Here is a 26,018-nt window from a genome sequence, read left to right on the forward strand (position 1 = left end):
GGGAATGGAAAAATTTCAATGTATTTCAAGGGACACCTGGGTGGCTCAGTTGGTTAAGCATCTGCCTTCAGCTCAGGTCATGATCCCAGGGTCCTGAGATTGAGTCCTGCATCGGGCTCCCTGCTCAATGGGGAGTCTGCTTCTCCCTCTGCCCCTCCCCTGCTCAAACTCTGTCTCTCTGTCTCTCTCTCTCTCTGTCAAATAAATAAATAAAATCTTAAAAAAAAAGAAAAGAAATGTATTTCGAGACATAAGGAGTAGAATGCCACCTATCATGTTGTATTTCTGCTTACTTAAACTCTCCATGTAGGTTTGGGAGTAGGAACTATATTATGTATGTGTGCATGAGTGTGTGTGATATACAGAAATGGAAAGATACACATTAAACTATTAACATCCCAGTGATGAGAGTAAAACTGGAGAGAGAAGGTTAGGGGTAGGATGAAAGAAAGCCTATATTTGCATTCAAATATTCTGTTTTGTTTGAATTTCTTTTCTAATAAACCTGTCTTCATGTTACATGTGTATAATTTTTTCAGATTTTTTAAAAGATTTTATCCATTTATTTGAGAGAGAAAGGGCATGCACAGTGCGGGGGAGGGACAGAGGGAGAGGGAGAAGCAGATTCCCCACTGAGCAGAGAGCTGGAAGCTGGGAGATCTTAGGACCCCAAGATCATGACCTGAGCCAAAGGCAGACACTTAACCGACTGAGCCATCCAGGTTCCCCATAAGTGTATATTTTAGAAAAATCTAAAAGTTGGGGGAGGACTTTGGGAAATGCAAAGAGCTCATTCAATAAATATTCATTCAGGTCCAACTATGCATCAAGCACTAATTAGACACAAGGATACCTCAGTAAACAACAGTAGCAGGGGTGTCTTCCTCCTAGAGTTTATAGTCTGGCAGTGAAGACAGACCATTAAACATGTGATTATAATAAGAAATGACAACACCTTGGCCCAGAGTAAGCATTAGGTCCCCATGAGGCACAGAGGAGGCCTAGGAGAAATCAAGGATGGCTTTCTGGAGGGGGTACCATTAAGTTGAGACTTGGAAGATTGGCAAGAGTTAGGGGAGAGAGTTTCCACTGTTGGATGGAGGCTGAAGAAGGCAGGTAGAGTTGCGGCCTAGGGGGTAAGACAGAAGTGAGAGAGGAAGCTGAAGGTTTAAGCACATACGTTTATGAAAGGGCATAGAATTTGCCATGCGGTAGAATTTGGGTTTTATCTTTACTGTGAGAACCCCTGACAAGTTTCGAATAAGGCAGTGAAAATGTTCAGATTTGCCATTTAGAATCACTGTGTCAGCAGCTCTTCTCACTTATGTACTCAGCCACATGGATGGGATCACCTGGAATGAAAGAGGAGAAAAGGAGATTCAGGATTCCTGGTTTGGAAAAGAGACTGTAGAAGATCAAGTCTGGCTATGCTAGACTAGTTGAACTAATATAGGCAAGAGATGCAAGTTACAGAGGTGGGAAATAAGCATCTGACAGGCTGGCACAGAAGGCAAACAGGTAAGCAATATGTACAAATCATTGTATTGAGTATTCAGGTGGGGTGAATGCTAGGAGTGAAGTCCAAACACTAACCCTGCAGCTTGAAGGAAGGAACAGCTGATCCCAACTGGAGAGCAAAAAAAAAAAAAATCTGGAAGAGGCAGTAGTTGAAATAGGTGGTGAAGGGTGCATAGGACCTTCAAAAGGCAAAAAAAAAAAAAAAAAAAAAAACCCACAGTAGCATGTTTCGTTAGAGGGAACTATGTGGGCATAAGCATAAAGACAGAAAAGTCCAGAAAGAAGTTCGGTGGAGCTGGAGGACATGGCGCTTGTGATTCCGTCAAGGGAAAGTAAGATGGGAAAGTGAGTTGAGAACAGATACTGATTATAACAACAGCCAACAGGAATGACACATGTGCCCAGCTCTGTCCTTCACAACACTTGGCACAAAATATTCGAGCTTCCTTGTCTGTTGCCTGAATCCCCACTAGAGTGAATGTTCCCTGGGGAAGGACCTGGTCGATATTATTTACCACTCTCCCCAAAAGCCTACTTCAGTTCCTAGCTTCTAGTAAGTGCTCAGCAAGTGCTTTTTGAATGAATAAATGAGTGAATTAATAAATGAAAATGTAAAGCACTTAATATGATGGATGACACAAAATACTATTTAATAAACTGAGGTAAAAAATTATTCATAATAATAGTCATTACCATCATCATGTATTGGAAAGCATTGGAAGAAAAATACCTGATTGGCCAGTTATCTTGCCTTAAGTACTTTGAAAATATATCATTATTTCCAGGTGTCTGCCTTCGGTTCAGGTCATGATCCCAGGTCCTGAGATCGAGTCCGCATCCGGGCTCCTTGCTCAGCGGGGAGCCTGCTTCTCCCTCTACCCCTCCCCCTGCTTGTGCACTCACTCTCTCTCTCTCTCTCAAATAAATAAATAAAATCTTCTTTAAAAAAAGAAATATATCATTACTCCCCAAAGTTCATTGACAAAACCATAAACTTAAGTCTTCAGCAAGGTATTCAAAATCCATTCTTTAATTCCATCCTAACTTTCAAGAAGTTCAAGTTTCATTCACTGCAAGCTTTTCTTCCTCCCTCTTCCATACCCCCAGAGTCCACAGTTCCCTTCCCAGTTGGAGGCAAACTCAAATGCCAGGGAGGAGGTGGAGGGGAGACAGATAATTAACATAACGGTGTTAAATAAATAATAATAACAATATCCAGCATTTAGCCCATGCCCCATAACTATGCTAAGCAAATTACTCATTAACAACCTACAAGTAGGTATGATTCTTATTCCTATTTCCCAGGGTGAATAATTTACCCCAAGTGGGAGTTCCTATTTGGTGAACTGGGACATGAACTTGTTTCAGAGGCCCTATGATGGACCGGAGGGTTTTCTTTGTTATCACTGCAGAGCTTCTATGAAAGACATTGAATTCAAAATTCGGATTTTATTTTGTCCGGCACAGGTGATGACAAAGGCTCTAGTTTGAGGGGAGGACCCTGGCTGTATTCAGGGACAAGTTCACAGTCACATTTTTCTGGAGCATTTAGGGTGATAAGGCAAGACAGAACTGGCAAGCTGGTTGGAACCTGATCCCAGGAAATTGTCCCCTACTTACTAAGAAATGGAGAAACAAAAGTCTGACCAAGGAGGTGGCCCCACCAGTTAAGCATCCATTAGGCAACTATTCTGGGAAAGTGGTGCTCTATGGACTGGGCAACACTTGTATACACTTATCCGTGCTGAGTCCTGCCTTCAGTGGGTTTCCGGGCCAGTGACAGAGGGAGAGCACACGCACACAGAAAAGTGCCTAGTTCACACGAGCAGGTAGGGAGGTGGAGGCCTCAGAGGCCAGGGGCTGAAGTGTCCGTAATTCAGTTCCTAGCCCACAGGCTCCTTTCTGGCTGTGGTCCTGTCCCGTCCTAAATCCCCACTAAAGATAATGGCGGTCTTTATCACCTCCTCACCAGAAAATCTGCATTCCCATTCATATGAACTTCTTCCTGAAACCAGAAATCTCTGGTTTGAAATACTCCCCTCCAACCAACCTAGCTTTTTGCATTAAATTAACTCTAACCACCTCAGGCCACTTCACGTGTTGGGCCTCCCCCAGATTCTGGCTCTGTAGTGTAATTGTCATTTGCAAAAGGTTAAAGAAAGGGAAGACTTCTGGGGCATTGCCTGGGTGTAAAACCTGGCGGGGAGGAATGGTCCTTTTTTTTTTTTTTTTTGACATAAGAAATCACACTTTAAGAAAAACATATGTTTAACTAGTTTTTTGTTCACCTGATTACAAAAGTTCTAATGCAATGAACCAATAAAAACAGAGTACTATAGAGAGTAAATCCTCCATAACACCACCCGCCAAAGGTGAGCATTGTGGTCACATGTGATTTCTGACTAATTTTTTTATTGCTAGAGAAGAGAGAAACCGATAGATAGATAACATTAATCCACACATAAACAAATAAGCAGTACATGCAGTTTTGCATCTTTTTATCACCAAGCAATACGGTTTCACTCATTTTTAATGCCATATAGTATTCTATTATATATAAACCCTATTTTCTTATCAAATCCTACATCCATGGGGCGCCTGGGTGGCTCAGTCAGTTAAGCGTCTGCCTTTGGCTCAGGTCATGATCCCAGGGTCCTGGGATTGAGCCCCGCATCGGGCTCCCTGCTCAGCTGCGAGTCCGCTTCTCCCTCTATCCCTCCCCCTGCTTATGCATGAGTGTGCGTTCTCTCTCTCTCTCTGTCAAATAAAATCTTTTAAAAAATCCCACATCCATAGATATTTATTTTCCTTCAATTGTTTATTATTTATGCATTTACTTTTTATTACTATTACAAAAATACTGTTTAACACCCTTGTGCATATATGTTTGCATGATTGTGCTAATAATACTAATGTATGATTTAAAAAACTGCTCCAAGAATCCATTTTCATTTGATTTGATATTGAAACCACTCTAATTGGATGAAAATGCCTACGTCTCCATCACCTCACCACACCAGGTAAGTCAAAAATTTTATAAGAGCAACCGTGTATTATCATGGGACAAGAAAACACATCACTACTTACCCCTTTTGTCCCCCAGGAAAAATACAAACAGAAACAGCATAGGAGTGTGCTTCTTGCAGCTGTATCATTTATGGTGCATAGATTCAGATTGTGGGGATATTCGACTCAGGATGAACCAGGGAAGATTGATGAAGGCCTTTAGTTTTAGGCAGGAGACTGAAAAAGCAAAAGACCTTGATGGATGGAGAAATGCTTTTCTCTGGGAAATGATAAGGCTGTAGTTTGGAAAGATTAATTTGGAAATTCACTAGTGTTCAGCTGGAAATTTTACAGTGCTTTAAAAACTTATCTTGGGGGCCGCTACACAAAACACATTTTATCAGACAAAATAAGTGCTTTTGTGGTTTGGTAAGGCAATGTTAGAAACTCTGAAGGGCGGCTTTTCTCTGGGAAATCACACTTGCTCCGAACACAAGGGCTGGTGGTGGTGTGTCACCTCCACTCAGCAGTCATACGGACACTCCTGCACCTAGAGGACCCAAAACAGCAGAAAAGAGGTTGCAATGCGTTGATCCATCCAGTCCGAAGGCCTGTATGTGGGTGTGGCTCAGACATTGGCTGGCTGTGCAGCCCTCGCTGGACAAGCCACCTAACATGGCTAAGCCTCTGTCCTGTCTTGGGAAGTGAAGGCATGGACAGGATGCTTTCCAAGGTATTGTTCAGCTCTGAAAACTGTCAGAGGATAGGACTGGCCCCGGAATGTTTATCAGGTGCCTTGGAAATTCTGATACTAACCAAAGTTCAAGAACCATTGAATTAGGGAAACTATGAAAGGGGAGTTTTCGTAAATGTATAGCTCTTGTGACAATTAGTGCAATGATACATTAAGTGTTGAGTGCTACTAAAATATCATCATTTTTATCATAAGGTCTTGTTTACTCAATGACTTTACTTCTGGGAAAGATAATTTTTTTTTAAGATTTTATTTATTTATTTGTCAAAGAGAGAGAGAGAGAGAGTGAGTACAAGCATGGGGAATGGCAGGCAGAGGGAGAGGGAGAAGCAGGCTCCCAGCTGAGCAAGGATCCTGATGCCGGGCTTGATCCCAGGACCCCGGAATCATGACTGGAGCAGAAGGCAGATACTTAACTGATTGAGCCACCCAGGTGTTCCTGGGAAGGATAAATTCTTTTTTTCTTTCTTCTCTTCTTTTCCTTTTTTTCTTTTCTTTCTTTCTTTTTTTTTTTTTTTTTGGTGCAAAAAGGTGGTTTTATTAAAGCGCAGGGACAGGACCCGTGGGCAGAACGAGCTGCTTGCTGCTGGAAGGATAAATTCTTAATTGTGGTGATGTCTTTGCCCGCCAGTAGAAAATGTCTCCTGGGGAGAAAACCCACCCTGTAGGACCACCTGGCCCTTGGTGATCGCTTTTGGGTACGATGATTCTTCTTCAGGTATGTTGCAGGTCTCTGCACTAAGAGCACTAATACCAACCTTCCATCAGGTATATCACTTTAAAGCTTTCAAAGCACTTGCAGATTTATTTCATTTGATTTAACACTCATCCAAAGGGGTAGCAGGACAAACATCACTATATCCATTTGGGGATGCTGATTTCCCAGGGTCTTCAAATGCCCTCTGAGACACACTGGACTATACGCCCAGTAAGAAGACGGGATGATGTCTTGTTCACTGTTGTGTCCTAATCGCCTAGAATAAATATTCACAATAGAGGAGCTATTCATAAAGATCAAATATGGATGCTAATTTTTGCTGCTCTTATTCCCTAAGGATGCTTATATTTTGATCTATGCAAGAACTATGTCTTGTTCATCTCCACCAGAACTTCAACTCCAAAAAGGCAGAGGTTTGTGTCTGGTTTGTTGCTTGCTATATCCCAAATGCCTAGAACACTGTCTGGCAAATATTAGATACTCAGTAATTTTTTTAAAAATAAATAAATAAAGGGGGCGCCTGGGTGGCTCAGTCGTTAAGCATCTGCCTTCGGCTCAGGTCATGATCCCAGGGTCCTGGGATCCAGCCCCGATTCAGGCTCCCTGCTCAGCGGGAAGCCTGCTTCTCCCTCTCCCACTCCCCCTGCTTGTGTTCCCTCTCTCGCTGTGTCTCTCTCTGTCAAATAAATAAATAAAATCTTAAAATAAATAAATAAATAAATAAATAAATAAATAAATAAATAAAAATAAAATAAACAAATATATTTTTATCCTTAATGCCTAACCTAGTGTCTGGATCAGAAATATGCTTACTGTGTGAAGAATGAAATATTACAAGGGAAAAAAAGGGGGGTGGGGGTAGGGAAGACCTTAAATATTTAAGCCAATAAAATGAAATTATCTCATTTATAACAGAGTAATTATTAAATAAACATCCACAAGATAGACTGCGTATAAACATCCACAAGATAGACTGCGTTATAAACATCCACAAGATAGACTGCGTTAAGCCATCAATAAAATGACTATATGCTACTTGATTTTTAAGCATGCATATGTATTTCTTTGATAAAAATAGATTTTAAAATTATATACATATGCTTTTTCACAAGATAAGTGAAAAGAAGTTTTGCAATATGACTGGAACTAAGTAAAATAAAATTTATGAATGTGAAAAAGATTAGGAAGCTTGATTATTTCAGGATCAATGAGTTAATGGCTGATTTTTATGCTCTTCTTTTATCCATATTTGCTGAATTTTCTATCCTACACATGCTTTGCTTTTGTAGTGAGAAAAAAGAGAAAATGAAAGAGAAATAGATGGAAGAAATACCTAAAAATTCTAACAATGGTTTAATGTGGTACTGAGGGCATGGGTTTATTATTTTTTTATTATTTTCTCTATCTTTAAATATTTTTGAATTATTTGCATTATTTATTCAATGAAAACAAAATTATTGTCAGAAACTTGCAAGAATCTAATTTGCTGTGCAACCTGAGATATACTCTGCAAAGCCAAATATTTGTCAGTAACTTGAAGCACACACACCAAGTGTCAAATTTTGAAAAAGGAAACTTTTATGGGTTATCAGTAGAAGCCAGAGTTGTGACTTCCCAGAAAAATCCCAGCTATGGGCACCAAAATATGCCCAGAGTGTTCCTGGTGGGGTGGGGATGGGGTAGGGGCTGAGTTGGGGCCACTGTGGAATCCTGAATATTCCCACAGAACTTCTATGGCAGGAATGATTGATGGATGATATATAATTAATTTCACTTGACAAGCATAAAGGAAAAATTTCCCTGAGCCACTGTAACCTGAGCTAATGAAACCCTATTTAACCAAGGGTGTGTATTTAGACTGGATCTTACCTTAGTGACTTAGCCATTAGTAGGAATTCATTGTTTACTTTTAGGATTCTTATCAGTACTTAGACTCTGTTTGCATGTGATTTTCACCTGATTGCTCAACATGCTCAGCGTTATATGATTTGGGAATAAATGAAAACATTGCAAGATCACAAAAAGCTAACCTCAACTATCTGTTTCAAACTTTATGATTTTCTCTTCTCTTTCAGGATGCATTATGGCTTTCTCGGGAAAGATCCTGTAAACACACAAGACACTTGTTTCAGGTCGTATAAAATACAAGATTCTTCCATTTCTTTTAAGGCTTTTGGAGATTCGGGCCATGTCATCACACTTAAATATCCTGCTTCACTTTGGAGAACCTCCCCTTGGGTCTGCTGCCCAGGAATCTGCCCTGTATACAAAGTTCCAGAAAAAAAAGACGAGCTCTAAGAGTTCATAAGAAACATTTTGGGGGCCCCAAACTGGTTAACACTGGACAGGAGGCAGGAGATCTGAAGTCTGCTTATACTTTGCCCAGTCCATATGACCTTGGGCAAGTCACCAGGCACCTCCATTTCCTCATTTTACGAGGACAGAATTGAAGTAGATGACCTCTAAAGTCTTGTCTCAGTTCTAAAACTCAGACTCAGAAGAAATCCGTTTTGATGGTCGGTGGCAGGAAGGCCCAGGGGGTACTGATGGGCCCTACCTTCCTACTTAGAGAAATGGGGACTTATGCAGCATTTAAGTCTCAGGAGAAATGTGAGGGATTCCCATCTAGCCCTACCTACTCTTGGAAAACTGAGCAATGAGAGTGGAGATTGAACAACCTTAAACATTCCTCCAAATAAAAGGCCTGGATGCATCAGGTAAGTGGGCATTTGTCTTTCTCCAGGATGGTTGGAGCTGTGTTTTTATTTCCATGGCAAAGACACAAGCTCATCGCTGTGCCATGCGGAAGTGTTCATGAATAATTAGGGGGCAGTGACAGCTGAACACCAAAAGGGTTGGTTCTGTGAGCCCTTGGATTTTGGCAGCCTTGAGAACCTTCCAAACAGAGACCTACTCTAGAGCTGCTGTGATGTCATCCAGCGCCTGGGGCGGGCTACAAGCCCCAGCACTGCCTTCACTTAGCCCCACACAAATGTCCCTGTCCTCTGCCAGGTGTGCTCACAAGGGGTGGCCCAGCTCTATGCTGGGGGAGGAGGGCACACTCCAGGAGCAGCTTCCTCCTGGCTCTCTGCCCAGGAGCCACAGGACAGCCTGCTTTGCTCTCCAGGCTGAAGAGCGTTTTTTGATGTCTGCTTAGCCCTCATCTCTATACATCCTACCTTCGGTGGGAGCCTACATCCCTCTTTCAGCCTTCCTTGGGGATTCTGGCTCCCCACCTTCTGCATTCTGCCACCGCTCTGGATATCTCAGAATTCAAAAGGAAGCACTGGAGTCAGGCCCTGTTTCCCCTCCCCCTTCCTCCTTGCATCCAGCTCCACCTCCACAGCAATACTGGGTCAGTGTTCCCAAAGCATCACTCAGTGTCACTTACCAGCTCAAAAAGCCAGCATCACCCTATTTCCTGGTAATTAAATACAAATTTCTTAGCCCAACCTTCAATGTTCTTTGTTACCAACCTTACCTCCAAGTTCTCCCTAACGTTCACCAGGCACCCCAACTCAAATGGAAAATCTCTCCCAGGGCAGCCCAGACTTACCCATCTGTACATTTTGCCGGCTCTACACACACACACACACACACACACACACACACACACACACACACACACACACCAGTTTTGCAGAGCTCATTCATCCTGCAAAGTCCAGCTTGCAAGAGTTTTCTCTTGGGAAGCCTACTTGACATCTCTCAGCTTGAAGTCTTCTGAACCCCTTAACTTTCTGATTCATACCTGTTTGGAAACATTCAGCACATTCTAGCTAAAGTCACAAGGCTAAAGGAACAAAGAATTACTAACAATCTCATCTGTTCTGTCTTTGTACATAGTAGATTCTCAATGAATGCTTAATGAACCAAGAGTACTGGTCAACCAGATACTGAGACTAATTACACACCTCTGGGTAGCTAAGATAAAAAGCAGTTGTGAGGGGCGCCTGGGTGGCTCAGTTGTCAGGCGTCTGCCTTCGGCTCAGGTCATGATCCCAGGGTCCTGGGATCGAGCCCCACATCGGGCTCCCTGCTCGGTGGGAAGCCTGCTTCTCCCTCTCCCACTCCCCCTGCTTGTGTTCCCTCTCTCGCTGTCTCTCTCTGTCAAATAAATTTAAAAAAAAGCAGTTGTGAGTACCAGAAGTTGGAATCACAAGTTAGAAATGCATGCTTCTTCTTCTTAGAGGACAAACTTCCTTCCAATGAAGAATAAACTTCTCCTCACAAATCAAGATGTTATGGCTGAGACACTTTTTTGTCACAGACTCTTATTAACACCTAAGAAAACCCTCTCCCCATAAAAACGTACCTCTTTACACCCAGACACATTGTAATGTATAATCTTTTTTTTTTTTTTTTGGTAATAAATTCAAACTTACAAAAAGTTGAAAAAGTAAAAATAGCATAAGAAACTTCCATATGCTTTTACCCGAATTTGCCTATTAACACATTTTCTTTTATCATTTGACCCCCTAGTTTGTTCATTCTTGCTCTACATGTGTCTCTGGGTGGGTACACATAGTCACATATTTTTAAAATTTTTTAAGTTTATTCCCTTACGTAATCTCTACATACAACGTGGGGCTCCAACTTACAACCCTGAGATCAAGAGCCACATGCTCTACCAACTGAGCCAGCCAGGAGCCCCCACATATTTTTTAAATTATATAGATATATAATTTTTTCCTAAACAATATGGAGGTTAGTTGCATAATCAAAGCCTTTTACCCCTAAATACTTAAGTATGTATCTCCTAAAAAATACTTCTTACATATCCTCTTATGTAATTACAGTACAGTTATCAACTTCATAAATTTGTATATTTTTATTGAATCCACCATCCCTATTCCAATTGGTCAGTTGATCTAATATTAGCCTCTAGAGCATTGTTTTTTTCTTTAGTGCAGGATCCAGTCTAGGGTCGAGTATTGCATTTCATCGTCATGCCTCTTTAGCCTCCTTTAATCTAGAACATTTCCACCAATTTCTTTGTGTTTTTGTTTTTGTTTTTAGAGAGAGAGTGGGTGGGAGGGGCAGAGGGAGAAGGAGAGAGAATCTCAAGCAGGCTCCACTCCCAGCACAGAGCCAACGCAGGGCTCAGCCTAACAACCCTGACATCACGACCTGAGCTGAAATCAAGAGTCGGCTACTTAACTGACTGAGCCACCAGGTGTCCCTGTCTTTTTTTTTTTTTTTTAATAAACTCTACACCCAACGTGGAGCTTGAATTCACAACCCCAAGATCAAGAGCCACATGCTCTGCTAACTGAGCCAGCCAGGCCCCCTTTTTGACTTTCTCTCTTTCTTTCTTTCTTTCTTTCTTTTTTTTTTTGCTATTAATATATTTAAAGAGTAAAGATACCCTCACTTTCTTTTTTTTTTAAGAAATTAAATAGAACATTTTTCATTTTGTGTTTGTCTGAGGTTTCTTCGTGATTAGATGGAGGTTTTGCATTCTAGCTTGGCAAACTATGGAAGGCATGCTGTGCTCACCACACAGTATGTCCTTCTTTCCTCATTGGTGAAGGTCATTTTGATCACCCAGTGGTGTTGTGCAATTTCTCCACTATATAGTTTCTGTGCTTTGTTCTCCCTGGCAACTGTGACAGTCTGTGGTGACTTAAAAATGTCTCTTAAAGGAGATACTGCACAACGACATAAAGATCGTGCTCCTCATCACATTTACTTAATACGATTTGTAGCATTCATGGACATCTGAAGGTCCTTGGCGTCCCGTGAATGAAAAACACTATTATGTGCTTGCTGTTTTTCTCTGGTAGGGGCAGTGAGTTGACATTAGGTCATACACATTTCTCAGCACAGTGTAGATGCTGGAATCAGAAAAACCCCACCTCTCGCCAGCTCTAAACTTTTCACCTGGGTTGCTGTGAGGATTAAATAAGGTCACGAATAGGAAGATCCCGAGTCCTTGGCAGATGGCCTCTATCTAATGAATGTCAGTCACCTTTCCTTCCTTATGATTAATTCAATGCTATTGAGGCAGAGTCATCCAGGCCCAAGGATCCAAAGGAAAGTAATGTCCCGTGGGGAGCACTCAGCTACAGTCTTTGCTGAGATCCAGCTGCATGGGGCCTTGGGCAAACTTCTTAACCTCTCTGTGCATCAGCTTCTACATATGTAAACATCTGTAAATACCACCTAAATTCATAGCATTGTGAGGGTTGCATAAAGTAATATGTACAGAGGGCGTAGAAAAGTGCCAGGCACCCAATGGACACTGTATACATGTGAGCTCTTCCAGATGGAATATAAGCTCCATGAAGGGAAGGAGTTTGGTCCCTGAATGATGCCCACCGCCAAAAGAGTGTCCTACACGTAGTCAGCAACTGACACCCCAAGAAATGCTAAGAAATCAGGAAGGGCTTTGAATTCTCCAACTAATGTACAATTTCTTTCTTGGCTTGCTGTTGCCTACAGCTGGCTGAGAGAACTAATTAGGATCAAACTCTTTGAGGAATACTTTGCTCCTACCGACTCCTGCCAGGCAATTCCTCAGTTGGAAGCTTTGTTCTCTTATCACAGGACAGGAAAGTAAAGGCCAGAAACAGGTGCAGCCAACCAGGGCAGGCCGAACAGTCTGGCTGCCAGAAAAGCTCCCCCCAGTTCTCACCACCAGCAGAAAGACGGAAATAACCACAGGGTGCCTCTGCCTAGTGTGCTGCCTCCTTCTGAAACAGTGTGACCTCTGGTTTAACTCCCTTCATTGCAAAGCAGGGGTTCCCAAGCAGTAGGTTCCATCAGGAGGTTGTGGGTTAGCGAATGCACGTCGAAAGCAAGCCTTGTCTGCAGACTCAATAGTCACTGTGTCTCGTCGTCAATGAGCTACATCCTCGGTGGGCTTGAAAGTGGAAACCAGGATCTCTGAAAGTGCTGTTTCCGACCTCTCATAAAAATTGCTGAAAATGCAGATTCCAAGGCCTTGCCTCAGAAGTGCTAAATCAGCATTGGTGGGGATGGGTGGAAGGGGAAAGGAAGAATGGGATGGGGAGTGGAAAGGTGGAGAAGTGGGGTATGGAGGGGGAGCAGAGCAGAGATCTGACTTTTTTTTAATTAATGAACTTTATTTTAGACCAGTTTTAGATTTACAGCAGAATTAAGCCAAAAGTACACAGCATTCCCAAATAACCCCTGCCGCCACATACTCACAACCTCTCCCACTATGGACATGCCCCACCAGAGTGCTACAATTGTTACAGTCCATGAACTTACCTTATACATCATTATCACCGAAAGTCCATAGTTTACATCAGAGTTCACTGTTGATGCTGTACACCCTATGGGTTTGGACAATTGCATAATGACATGTATTCACCATTACGGCACCATACAGAGAAGTTTCACTGCCCTAAAAGTCCTCCGTGCTCCACCTATTCCTCTCTCCCTTCCCTCAGACTCCTTGCAACCGCTGATCTTTTTTACTGCCACCATAGTTTTACTTTTTCCAGAAACCCGTGTAGTTGGAATCACACCATATGTAGTCTTTTCAGATTGGTTTCTTTCATTTAATAATATGCATTTAAGATCCCTTCATGTCTTTTCATGGCTTGGTAGCTCATTTCTTTTTAGTACTGAATAATATTCCATTGTTTAGATGTACCAGTTTGTTTATCCATTCACCGACGGAACAACATCTTGGTTGCTTTCTGTTTGGGCAACTATAAATAAAGCTACAATGAACATCCATGTATAAGTTTTTGTGTGAACATAAGTTTTCAACTCATTTGGGCAGACACCAAGAAGTGTGATTGCTAGATTGTATGGTAAGAGTATGTTTAGTTCTGTTAGAAACTGTCAAACTGCCTTCCAAAGTGGCTGTACCATTTTGCATTCCCATCAGCAGTGAGTGTGAGTTCCTGTTGCTCCACATCCTCACCAGCATTTGGTGTTGTTCATGTTTTGGGTTTTGGCCATTCTAATAAGTATGTAGAGGTATCTTGTTGTTTTAATTTGCAAATTCCTGATAACATATGATGTTGAACATCTTTTCATATGCTTACTTGCCATCTGCTTATTTTCTTTGGTGAGGTGTCTGTCTGGATTTTAACTGGATTGTTCATTTTCCTTTTGTTGAGTTTTAAGAGTTCTTTGTATATTTTGGATAAGAATCCTTTACCAGATGTGTCTTTTGCAAATATTTTCTTCTAATCTGTGGCTTGTCTTCTTATTCTCTTGAAAAATCTGCCTTTTTAACCAGCTCATTCATGTGTACAATAAACTTTGAGGGTCACTGTCACTTGAGGGGTGAGAAAATCTTTCCTTCAGTCATCAAAGCATAACAATGCATTTAATTTTGCTTGTAAACACAACCCTATAAATAACAAAAGTTATAAATGTATAATGAATATAATTAAAATGCATATTTGTGAGCATCACAAAAATATCTTTAATAGCTCTTCTCTAGTTGTATGAAAATGGACAGAGCATTAGAAAAAGTCAGGAGCCCTAGGTTCTAAAGGAAACTCTGGGGGGCGCCTGAGTGGCTCAGTGGGTTAAGCATCCGACTCTTGATTTCAGCTCAGATCATGATCTCAGGGTCAAGAGATTGAGCCCCAAGTAGGGCTCCGCGCTCAGCATGGACTGCTTGAGATTCTCTATCTCCCTCTCCTCCAGCCCCTCCCCACCCAGAGGCACTTGCTCTCTCTCTCTCTCTTTCTCTCAAATGAATGAATTAATTAAATCTTTAAAAATAAATAAATAAAGGGAACTCTGCTGTCAATCAGCTATATGACCTTGGACAGGTCTCTGTCCATCTTTAGCCCCCAGTTTTCTCAGGTATAAAAATGAAGAGGATGAATTCGATGAGCTTTAAAGTTCCCTCTAGTCCTGTGGTTCCATCTTTTCATCAAAGCCAAGGCAAGAAGCATTTTTCTATCAATGAAACTTCTGAGTAAACATGGGTGGGTACCTATTCATAAGAAATGCCTTTGATTTGGCATCCCCTGGACTCAGGGTAACAATCTTCAGAGCCAGAATTTAATGCAGATTTGACTGATGCTTAGATTAAACAAGGTGGGCATCCCCACCAACATGCCACTGTGGTCGGTAAAACAAACCCAGATTGATAATGGCTAAATTTAAATGAGAAAGTGTATGTGTACATATACACAATTACATATAGGGCAGAACATAGGAAATTTCAGACTCAACAGAGTTTGTGAATGCAAAGAGAGACAAAAATAGAAACCATCAAATAGCCAGATGGCTGAGCTTTCTATTTTTAAATATCTCATGAGTTCTGCGGGAGTATGTCAATGAGTGGAACTAAGAAAAATGTGGTAACCTTGAGTGTTTCTGTTTTTTAAACAAAACAATATCACACAGGGTGTCAAATAGCAAAGGAATTATATAATGAAATGAAAGAAGTGAATGCTTTTAAGTCCCTCAAGCCCAGCCTTTAATATTACACCATGATTCAAAGCACTAATCAAAACCTTCTTCATGCTTGAGGCTGTGAGTTATTTACAGTGACTGTAATATTTCCAAGAAATACTGAAATCAGTAGGTGAAGTTACCTTTTTCCCCCTCTCTCAAATTTCTACACTCAACTTCTCTTCAAATGTCCTCATAGAGTCATGGGGTAGCCCACAAAATGTGACAGAATCAACACATCCATGGGTCATCGATGAGCCGAACTTTGTGAAACATCTAAGAAAATGTGTTTGGCAAAGGACTGCACAGTTTAGAAGAATTTTAGAGTAACTCACGAATCGGCTAACCCAGTCAAAAGATTACTCACTTGAGAATGATATAATTACTTTCAGTTTGCTTAAAGCCAGGGAAAAGTTGACACAGCGATTAAAGGAAAATGGGTGAAAAAAATAGAGTTACATTATACCGACTAAATTCAGGCTGTTCCAAGGAGTAGGCCCAAGGCTTATTTGAGGAAAGATTATCTTGACAAATTGGATAAACATTTTCTGCATGACAGGACGCTGATGGAGAGTCTGTTCTGCAAGCACACCTGGTGGTGGTTTGCTTAGTGTTTGACCAAGGTGTTCAGCTCGCCGGAGTTCTCCCAGGGGCTTTGTTTACCGTTTGGCAGGTAGAGGCAGAGCCGGGGTAGGCCTTGGTAACGGTTGTTGGGCTCTGCAGATGTCTTACCCCACCCCAGCCCCACCCCCATCTCCCCATTTGAGCTAAAACAACTCTTGGCTAGACCAGTCCACAAAAGCTAACAGCAGACTTTAACAGTTCATGCTTAAGGAGGCCTGCAGTCTAATGTCCCTGAGGCAAATAAAAATGGCAAATGCAAATAAATGCACTAACACCCTCACCCCCTCCCTTGGCTTCCTTCCATAGCCAACTGGGATGGAGAGGTCAGGTCCCACACAGGGCATTGCTATGGATGCAAATTTTCCAGCGCACAAATTATCCTAGTACCAGGATGGAGAAAGTGGGAATTCAGTGCTTTTCTACTCAAGCCCATGCTTACCCAGGTCCAAATGACTGTAGAGGAGACTGGTGGCCTTCCCTAAGGCCTTTGTGGAGACTCTTGTGTTCTCAAGTTACCTATCTGTGGTCAGGTTCTCAAAAGTGTCTTTGCTATGGCTTGGCATCCTCAAGAAGCAATCCATTTCTGGAGGCAGTACTCTGCATAATGGCTTCCTAGGGTTGGCCATTCAACACTTTCTCGAAAGTGCTGCTTTATTATTCAGGGAAGCACTAATTTGGGGAGCGGCACACCCAGAGATGTCATTAGACAGTGTGGGGGTTCCCATTGTATTCAGGCCCCCCAAAGTGAAATGAACAGCCCCATTGTCAGGATGATTTTGCATTTTTCTAGGTCAATTTGACAACCAAAATTGCCTTGTGTCAACTAATTTAAGTCAATTTGTAGCTCATCCAGTGGTTCCAAGCAAAAACGCCTCATATTACTGTGTAGGATACGCTGGTTAGAAATGGCATTAGAGATAACAGTGGTTTTAATCTGTTAAGTCTATAAATTCTTGTGAAGTCATGCCCAGGTGCCAGAGTGTGAAGCCCCATGGAGCTCCACCCTCTGTCAGCGTCCACTTTGCAATTCTAAAGCTAAAACTTCCGTTTTACAAATTACAAATCCATACTCTTCTCATTAATGGAATGCTCCTCATTCCTTCCCCCATCCCACTGCTTCCTCCCTCTGTTCATCCCTTTAACTATGTTTTTTAACAAGTAAACAAACCAAATACAGTAAAATTAAATCCTAGGGGAAAGCCAGAACGAAATTGCTTGATTCAAAATCATCTGTATCTCCTACCTCCCTAAACATATCTTGCATAATCCTCACCCAGGTGAGGTGTTACTTACTGTTTCTTTAAAGATACGAGACCTCAAGTTTAGAAGACATAACATGATAAGTCCATATTCACACAGCTACAGTTTTTGGAAGCCAGGGGTGAATTTCAGTGACTTTCTGCCTGATTCATTCCTGGTACTCATTTTACCAGACTCCAATTCCTGGGACACCTGGATGGTTCAGTCGGTTAAGCAGCTGCCTTTGGCTCAGGTGATGATCTCAGGGTCCTTGGATCTAGCTTCGGTTTCCCTGCTCAGCTAGGAATCTGCTTCTCCCTCTGCCCTTCCCCCTGCTCATGCTCTGTCTCTCTCTCTCTCTCAAATAAATAAATAAAATCTTAAAAAAAAAAAACAAACAGACTCCAACTCTTGTGTCTTTTAAAGATTGAGTCAAAGTGATGATTTTTCCTGCTAGTATTTTAGAGCATAACAAAAAAAAATTTAATGATATATGTTAATTATTTCTTATATTCTAAGCCTCACATTTCAAATACAATGTGAAGTGCATTTTTCTGAAAGTTTGTTGTTGTTGTTGTTGTTGTTGTTGTTGTTGTTCTAAGGAAAGTTGTTTTGGTATAATTTGAATCTGAGTTGAAATGCTGGTTATGACTCTAACCATGAATTCATCACTTGCCCTCTGGTGGCCTCAGTTTCTGAATCTGTAAAGTGGGAATAAAATATTTTGAGGATTGTTAAGCTTTTTTTTTTTAAGATTTTATTTATTTATTTGACACAGAGAGAGAGACAGAGAAAGAGAGAGAGAGCACAAGCAGGGGGAGTGAAAGAGGGAGAAGCAGACACCCCCCCCCCCCAGTAGGGAGCCCAACACAGGACTAAATCCCAGGACCCTGAGATCATAACCTGAGCTGCAGGCAGTTGCTTAACCAACTGAGCCACCCAGGTACCCTGATTATTAAACTTTTTTATAGTATTATTTATTCTGCTATTTCTCCTTAAACATTATCTGTTACTCTCAGTAGACTATGAGTTCCTTTTAAACATGGACCTTCTTGGGCACCTGGGTGGCTCAGTCAGTTAAGCATCTGCTTTCGGCTCAGGTCATGATCCCAGGGTCCTGGGAGTGAGTCCCATATCCGGCTCCCTGTTCAGTGGGGAGTCAGCTTCTCCCTCTACCCTTGCCCCCCTGCCTGTGATCTCTCTCTCACTCTCTCTCAAATAAATAAATAAAATCTTAAAAAATAAATAAATAAACTTGTACCCTCTTGTCATCATTTAGGTATCCTCCATTCATTTCTTCAGATTGTGTATATCCTATTTGTTGGATAATAAATGATTTATGAGATAACACTTGTCACAAAGTAGGATCTTAATAAATGATCATTTATTTTCCTTTTCTCCTTTCTTATTAAAGACTAATGATCTGTCTATTATAGAAGACAGAAAATAGTTCAAATAAATGACTTTAAACACTGAGACAAAAATGGGAGAGATACACAATTGTGCTCCTCTTTCATGAAGGTAAAGGATTCTCTCCAGATGACCGACAGTGGTATAGGCAGGTACATGAACAAGTTGTGTTGCAATATACTCCCCCACAAGACCAGGCCAGATAATGGAAGACTCAGTGTCCAAATTATCAGGGAATAAGGGAACACAACCAATCATCTTGCATGTTTTAGAAACTATGAAGAAGCAGTTGAAGAATTGGTCTTGCCATTCCCTAGGCATCACTTTCCTGTATAATTTATCTGGTTGCAGCTTCTCTGCTTCTGTTAAGGTATCAAGACTCTAGATGGGCACAAAAGAAGCAAAAGGAAAATAGCTTAACATGAAAGGAGACAAAATATCCATTCACATTTTATACACGAGAAATATTGGGAATCACATCTTTTGCTGAGATCAGTCTGGGTCCCAGAGCAGGTCTAATTTCAGAGAATACTAAAGCTTTGCCTGTAGCCATGAATTGTTCAGATAAAAGGTGCCAAAGGGAGGCAGACAAATTGAGGAACAAGTATTCATCTTGAGGGAACAAAATGCCAAAGGACCTGGTTATGCCAGCGAATTGTCATGATACCTTGGGCCAGTAACTTTTTTAACAACCACTTCATTCATCAGCTGGAAAACTAGAGGTGTGATGAGTTTGTCTCTCTAAAGAGATTTTCAGCTTTGGTGTCATAATATTTTTATGATTTGATTTTCCTGCCACTGAATTCTGCAGAAGAAAATCACACAGCTATGCTGACCAGTCATGACCACTAATCAAGAGGACTCCTTTATATCTTGCCATGTCTTCTGAAACTTCCAACTTCTCTCCATACTCTCACCTCCCAGCTTTACTCTCAGCCAAAGAATTTACCTCATCCCTTTATCTGGAACTACACTGTCCAATATGGTAGCCACTAGCCAATTGTGGCTATTTAAATTTAAATTAACTTAAAAGTTCAATTCCTCAGTTGTATCAGCCACATTATATGTACTATGGAGCTACATATGTCCAGTGGCTACCATATTCAAATAACTCACAGGAAGGCAGGAAGAAGAAAACAGAAATGGAAAACAGAAAATGAAATATGAAAGAGCAGACTTAAACTGTATTATATAACCACAGTTACATTAAATATAAATGGTCTAAATACACAGAATTAAAAGAAAGAAATTGGCAGACTGGATTAAAAACATGACCCAGCTATATGCTGTCTGCAAGAAACTCATTTCAAATATAATGATATAAGCAGGTTGAAAGTAAAAGGGTATAAAAGATATATCATGTAAACATCAATCAAAGAAAAGCAGAGATGGTTATTTTAATATCAGATAAAGTAGACTTCAGAGCAAAGAAAACTAGCAGAGACAGAAAGGTTCATTATAACAATAAAGAGTCAATCCACCAAGAAGAGATAGCAATCCTGTGTATACACCAAACAACACAATGTGCAAATATGTGAGGAAATAATGTGAGGAAAACTGGTAAAACTAAAAGGGGAAATAGACAAATTCACCATTATACTTAGAGACTTCAATATCCCCTCTCAACAACTGAGAGAACAATAGACAAAAGCCAGCAAGGATAGGAGTCCTCAACACCCTCAGCCAACAGCATCTAATCATCATTTATAGAACATTCCACCCAACAATAACAGCATATATATTCTTTTCACATGCCCATGGAACACATACCAAGATAGATTATATCTTGGTCCTTAAAAAAATTTCAACATATTTTAAAAAATTGAAATCATACAAAATGTACTCTCCAACCAAAATGAGGTCAAACTACAAATCAACAACAGCAAGATAATAGGAAAATCTCCAAAGACTTAGAAACTACACAACACACTTTTAAATAATCCATGAGTCAAAGAGAAAGTGTCAAGGGAAATAAAAAATACACTGAACTGAATGAAAATGAAAATACATTAATATTTTAAAAAAAGAAAATATATTAATATTTAGGGGACAGTTAAGAGCAGGTATCAATGAAATAGAAAAGGAAAAAAATAGAGAAAATTAGTGAAACAAAGAGTTGATTATTTGAAAAGATCAATAAAATTGACAAACTTCTAGCAAAACTGACAAAGAAAAGAGGGAAGATACAAATTTCTAATATCGGGAACGAAACAGAGAATATCTCTACAAACCCTGCTGACAACAAAAGGATAATAAGGGAATACTATGATCAACTCTATACACATAAATTTGACAAGTTAAATAAAATGTAATAAGCCCTCAAATAATACACTACTCACCCAATATGGATAATTTAAATAGTCCTAGGACTATTAAGGAAATTGAACTCATAATTTTAAAACTCCCCAAGTAACTTCACTAGAGAATTCTACTAAATGTTTAAAGAAGATTGAATACCAATTCTACACAGTTTTTTCCAGAAAATATGAGTAAGAGAAACTTCCGAATTAATTTTACAAAGTATTACCCTGATATCAAAATTAAACAAAGACAGTACAAAACAACAACAACAAAAAACCCAAAAAGCTACAGGCCAACAACCCTCATGAATATAAACATAAAAACCCTTAACAAACCATTAGCAAATGGAATTCAGCAATATATAAAAAGAATGATTCACATGACTAAGTGGAGTTTATTCCTGGCATGCAAGGCTGGTTCAATATTCAAAAACCAATTAATGTAATCTACCACATTAACAGGTTAAAGAAGAAAAAAATCTCATGATCATATCAATGGATATAGAAAAATAACTGGACAAAATTCAACACCCATTCATGATAAAAACTTAAAAAAAAGTATTAGAGGAGACCTTCCTCAACTTGATAAAGAACACCCACTAAGAACCCACAGGTAACATTATATCTAGTGGAGAAAGACTGAATGCTTTTTTTCTAAGATCAGGAACAAGAGAAGGATGTCCATTCTCATTACTCTTATTCAACACAGGGCTAGAGATTTTAACCAGTGCAAAAAGTCAAAAAACATGGATAAAAGGCATAGAGATCAGAAAGGAAAAGTAAAACTGTCCCTATTTGAAGATGACATGATTGTTTACATAGAAAATCCCAAGAAATCTGCAAAAAAATTCCTAGAACAAATAAGTGAGTTCAGCAAGATCACAGGATGTAAACTACAAACATCAATTGTATTTCTTTATACTAGCAATGAACACATGGACACCAATATTAAAAATACAATGCCATTTATAATGATTCCCCCCAAAAAGAAATACTTAGGTGTCAATCTTTTTTTTTTTTAAGATTTTATTTATTTATTTATTTGTCAGAGAGAGAGAGAGAGAGCACAATCAAGGGGAGCAGCATGCAGAGGGAGAAGCAGGTTCCCTGCTGAGCTAGGAGCCCAATGTGGGACTCAATCCCAGGACCCTGGGATCATGACCTGAGCCGAAGGCAGACGCTTAACCGACTGAGCCACCCAGGCATCCCACTTAGGTGTCAATCTAAGAAAATATGTATAAGATTTATATGTATAAAACACTGATGAAATAAATCAAAGAAGATCTAAGCAAATGGAGAGACATATCAGGCTGATGAGTTAAAAGATTCAACATAGTAAAGACATCAATTCTCCCCAAATTGATATACAGGTTTAACACAATTCCTGTCAGAATCACAGCAAGATGTTTTGTAGATATAAATAAGATTATTCTAAAATTTATATGAAGAGGTAGTTTGATAAGCAGTTACCCTGGGACAAACACTGTGCCAAATAGTCTATAAATGCATGTGATTAAGATCTCCCCTTGGTTTTTGTTTTTTGCTTTTTTTTAAGATTTTATTTATTTATTTGAGAGAAAGAGAGAGTGCAAGTGAGAGAGCACAAGCAGGGGAAGTGGCAGAGGGAGCAGGAGAAACGGACTCCCTGCTGAGCAGGGAGCTGGACCCTGGGATCATGACCTGAGCTGAAGGCAGGCCTTTAACCAACTGAGCCAACCAGGCGCCCCAAGGTCTCCCCTTGTTAATACCAAGCAAAAAAATAAGACAAAAATATTCACTCATTCCAATTCCTTACGACTTTTCTACATGACAAGTGACAGAGGTCTCATCATTCCAGTCCCTAGTTTTCAAGAGTTTTCAACATCATGGAGCAGTCAGAGCACTAGAGCTTGAGTTAGAATATGCAGCCAACTAGTTGAGTGACATTGGGCAAGTCATTTAATCTTTCTGTTCCCTCATCTCTAAGATGACAAGAGTGACATTACCTAGCTATTGTGAGGCTCAAATGAGATAATAAAGGGAAAAGTACTTCTGAAATACAATGTAATTGTTACTTATTATTATTATCAATAAATCAAAAATAACAAAACGGAACAATTAAAGGCACTGGTGATATCTAAATTTAAGGGCACTCAGAGCCAGCATTTATACACACACACACACACACACACGCACACATATACTCAACACATACATTATTTTCACTACAAGTACTTTTCCCCTTTACCATCATCTCTCACAAGCAAATGGTCTTAGTATATGAAAACAAGTACTGGTTTACTTGGCTCATGCAAAAGAATAAACATAAAATGAGGAAATGAGGAAAAACAGAAGAATGTGAATTCTACTCACTTCAGTGAGTACTAATTAAATGCTGGGGTGCCTGGCTGGCTCCGTCGCAAGAGCATGCGACTCTTGATCTCAGGATCATGAGTTCGAGTCCCATGTTGGATGTAGAGATCACTAAAAACAAATATAAATAAACTTAAAAAAAAATTTTTTTAAATATTAATTGAATGCCTAATAGTATTTAGTACTAAACAATATTCTAAGGACACAGAGTTAAAGAAAACACAATCCCTGCTCTCAAGGACTTAACAGCGTAGCAAAGAAGAACTGCCCATGAAAAATAATTTCTACCATATGTGATGGAGGAACACTGAGGTCTCTCCCCCAGACTGGAATGTCAGGGAGGACACCTGAGTTGGGTCAGCAGGAAGGGGATGAGACAAGCAAAGGAGCAGTGGTATGAAGTAGCAAGATACACCAGGCAACCTCAAGCCCCCTACTTCTAGAAGTCACTAGACGTTAGCAAAAGGTCTGGAGAGAAGAAACTACAGAGGTGAGCAGAAAACGCAACAAAGAAGGCTTTGTTTACCATGCTGAAAGCCGTGGCTTTACCTTCTTGACTAGGAGGAGCCATTGGAGTTTTTAACCTAGAGAGCAACATGGTTAGAGTTGTGCTTTAGGTGGATTTCCTGGTGACAGTGGAGATGGTGGACCCGAGAGGGGCAAGAATGGAGGTAGTGATACAGGTGTATGTGGGGTAGAGGCAGGGAGACAGGAAGTATAATAGTCCCGGAGATAATAAAGGTAAGAAATCAGGCAGTAGCCATCAAAAATATGCAAAGGATAGAGCTGGTAAGACTGTGTGCTTGCTTGAATATGTGGGTATGGAGCAGAAACGAAGAAAAGGCTGTGGTCCGTAGTGTCTCCTAAGTCTCTGTCTTGGATAACCGGAAGGTGAGGTGGGGGTGGGGGTGGAGGGCTGGTGAGGAGCCCTTGCATTCGGAGGAGTACATCAGGGCAGTGGAGGTGAGCCATTCAGGTGCGCCTGGAGTGCGAAGGCCAACAAGTGAACCCCTCAGAGGTGTCTTCCTATTAGAACAGTTGGTGAGTGACAGCTAACTCGCATTTACACAAGAAATATTCAAACACTAGCACCCAAATGGACATTGATGTAGATACCAAGAAGGCCCAAATCGTCACGCTGGCCCCAGAATGCTATCATTCTGGCACTAAAACACATCAGCATTCAAGAGACCAGCAAAATGATGGCAATGGTGGTTCAGACTTGAAATGGCTGAAGGCAGAATAAGGACTCTAGCTTGGGGAGTTGCTGTGCTCTGGCCTCACATCTACTTTTCACAGGACCAAGAGCACTTACACACAGGCCACTGCCCTCCTTTCTAGTCTGAATAAGGAACAAGGAAATGCCACCTACATGATGTGACAGGATGCCAGGAGAAAAACCTCAGTCACTTGTGTAAAATAAGCACCGCCCGACTCTACCGGGTCCACATGGCGTCCTAGCCCTTGTGACTCTCTGTCCCCTCATTTCTCCCTCCCCTCACCGTCCTACATCTCCCCTCCAGCCCGGGCTCCGTTCCTCACATCCCAGCTCTGTAAACAATCGGGTTGTTTATTGTGGTTTTGAGGATTATAGAGGTAAAAGGCCCTTTAAAAAAAAAAATGTGTTCCTCTTTTTGCAGGTGCCCCTTACCTATCAAATAACTTTCATTCACCCCCATGTTCCAGGCAACTATGTGCTTTCCCTCTGCTGTCTGCAGTCTTAGTCACAGCCCCATGGAAGGATTAGGTACAAATGTCACTCTGCCATTTCCTTCAACAGATTATGCAAGTAGAAGTTGGATTGTGTAAATGCATATTAGCTCTTCCCTCCAGTGCTAATCCAGCAAACCATGTTTGAGATCTTTTTTTTTTTCCTTCCTTGCAGAAGGACAGAATGAACAAGCAAAGAGTCATACTTTTCTTCCCCTTGGCAGACAGGGATATTGAACTGAGAAGACTTTCAGACTGCCAATCCAGGTATGGACTGTGTCCAATAACCTAGGGACTGAAATTCAGGATGGCCACTAACTGTTCTGGTAGGGTTTACCAGAAATGATTTCTTTATGAAGAAAATTCTGTAAGGGATCCCATTCAGTGCAGTCGTGACAGTAAGACCTCCCATGCACAAGAGATGCGGTGGAAAGAACACTTTTATTAGAAAGTAAAATCGTAATTGGTGAACAGGACAGACAGGCTGCTTCATTCTCTATGGTAGCCCAGCAGAGCTCATCTCAATTTTGTTTAGTCTCCTCACTTTGGGAAACTCAGAGCCCACTTCTCCTTCAGAATGACGTGGACCAGAGACTTCTAAGTATGGTCTGGGGACCCATGCTGGTTTGGCCTCTGATTGTTACTGCTTAGCTATGAGTGTAGAACTTGGAAGTAAGCCCTTAGAAACGATATTAGCAGTCAGAAAAGGTAATGTTATATCTAATCATTTAAAAGTTAAGCTTGTCTTTTTTTAAAATCATTTTTCTAATAATTCATTTTTACTTTATTTTTTAGAAGTATATATTGGCTGAGAATTAGAGCTTTTTTTTTTTTAAATCTGGATTCCCCACAGATTGTTTGAGAAGCACTGGTACAGATAATGGAGCACTATACAGAATTCAGGTGTCTTGGGCTGTCGCCTTGCTCTTTCATCAACTATCTGTATGGACAACTCACTTCATTGCAAAACATACAAGTTCCACATCTATAA

At 40.7% G+C, this 26,018-nt stretch overlaps 1 protein-coding gene across 3 annotated transcripts in view; it reads right to left on the reverse strand.

Annotated features, from left to right (window-relative positions):
* Nucleotides 1–472: 472 nt before the first annotated feature.
* Nucleotides 473–26,018, reverse strand: part of LOC144381347 (uncharacterized) — a 785,460-nt gene continuing 759,914 nt past the window's right edge. For all 3 annotated transcript variants that reach the window (XM_078068692.1, XM_078068696.1, XM_078068693.1), the window contains 6 exons: nucleotides 23,318–23,428; nucleotides 13,233–14,331; nucleotides 9,629–9,747; nucleotides 8,027–8,100; nucleotides 4,606–4,761; nucleotides 473–1,352 (listed from right to left, as the gene is read on the reverse strand). The gene's annotated coding sequence lies outside the window, so the exon portion shown is untranslated. The remainder of the gene's footprint in view (nucleotides 1,353–4,605; nucleotides 4,762–8,026; nucleotides 8,101–9,628; nucleotides 9,748–13,232; nucleotides 14,332–23,317; nucleotides 23,429–26,018) is intronic.

The sequence above is a fragment of the Halichoerus grypus genome, chromosome 1, assembly GCF_964656455.1.
Source record: "Halichoerus grypus chromosome 1, mHalGry1.hap1.1, whole genome shotgun sequence".
NCBI lineage: Eukaryota > Metazoa > Chordata > Mammalia > Carnivora > Phocidae > Halichoerus > Halichoerus grypus.